Below are 1,742 nucleotides of genomic sequence, written 5' to 3' on the forward strand. Positions count from 1 at the left end.
CTCTCTCTCTCTCTCTCTCTCTCTCTCTCTCCCCCCTTCCTTGCATTCTGGACTTGGTGATTCTCCAGATTATACCAGGTTATCTTAATCCCATAGGGGCTGGGACCTGTAGGGGAACAGGGATCCCTGTTTCTAATAGGTTTGAGAAGGAAGGTAGAATATCAAACTTGACCAACCTGGAGGGCCCTGCTCCCCCAGAGGAAAGGAAAATAATGCACACATACCCCAATCAGCCTTGGATGTTTGAATCAAATCCAATGAATAATAAGTGATTTCAGATAAAGTTTTAATGGGATGGAATAATAAAGTACATAAAGAACCTTGCCTGTTCTTTGACCCTCACATACAATGTATATAAAGTCCAAGCCAAACTAGTGAGGGCCCATTCCTTCATTCAACAAACTTATTAAGCACCTACTGTATGCAGAGCACTGTGCTTGAGCCTAGAGAAGATACGTCGTTTAAATAAGACCCAATCTTTGCCCCTTATGGACCTTATAATCTGAGAATAAGACACAAATAGATACATTATATAATGTTTAATAATAGTTAAAAGCACTAGAAATATAGAAAACAGAACTCCATGAAGTTCTAGAAAGATTGTTACCAATCAAAGAGATCAGGGAACGCTTCATAGAAAAGGTGGCATTTGAGTTGACTTTTAACAGAAGGGTAGAAATCCAATAGATGGAAAGGCATTGCTGCCATAGGGAACAACATAAGAGAAAGAAATAGTGTGGTGGTGGGAAGGCACAGGGCAATGGGGCCACAGGGATGGAGAAAGGAAGGTGAAGACTAGAGTAGTCTAGTTTGGCTGAAATATAGCATACTCTATGATAAGGGATTGAAAATAAAGCTGGAAATGCAGAGTGATGGCAGATTGTGAAAGGCCTTGAAGGGGTCCCTCTGTGATTCTGCCAGGTAATGGAGTTTGAAATTTCCATGGTAAGCAATAGAAAGCCACTTGGTTTTTTGAGCAGAGGGATAACATATCTGGATCTAAGCATGGAAAAGACTAGTCTTCAAAGAGCCAATTGAAAGGAGAGTGGGTGGAAGAGAGTGAAAGTGGGGAAATAAGTAAGAAAGCTCTTGGAATAATCAATAACGGGGGTGGAGAGGGCTGGTCCAATACTGAGGTAGTATAAATAGAGATAAGAGGTAGAGTATGAGAGATGTTATGAAGATAGGTCATAGGATCCTAAACCTAGAACTGGAATGGACCTCCTTTTATAGTTGAGGAAACTGAGGCCTACCCAGAGAGATAAAGTAGCTTACCCAAGGAGAGGAAGAGTCAAAAACACCACCATGTTTCTGACATGGGAGATTGGGTGAAGAATGGCACTTTAGAGATAAAGAATGAAGGCAGAAGAAGGGGGAGGAAATGAAGGATGATGAATTCAATTTCAAAAGTCAAATTTCAATTTCAAATTCACAATTGGAGAAGATAGTCAGACGTCCAAGTAGAGCTAGATTAAAAGCAACCATACAGTCATAGATTTGGTGCTAGAAGAGACCATATAGGTCATCTAATCCAATGACATTTTTTTTCAAGTCCATATTTATTAAATGCCTACTATGCACTAGATGCCTGATGGAAATAGCTGACATTTATATAACACCTTAAAGTCCACAAAAAGGCTTGATATGCATAATTTCATGTGATCTTCACAATGATCTCCCATGACATAGGTCTCTGCAGTCTAATTATGATGTCTACTTTACATATGTCAAAATTACAGATG

The sequence above is a fragment of the Vombatus ursinus genome, unplaced genomic scaffold (assembly GCF_900497805.2).
Source record: "Vombatus ursinus unplaced genomic scaffold, bare-nosed wombat genome assembly UNPS02014797.1, whole genome shotgun sequence".
NCBI classification, from domain to species: Eukaryota; Metazoa; Chordata; class Mammalia; order Diprotodontia; family Vombatidae; genus Vombatus; species Vombatus ursinus.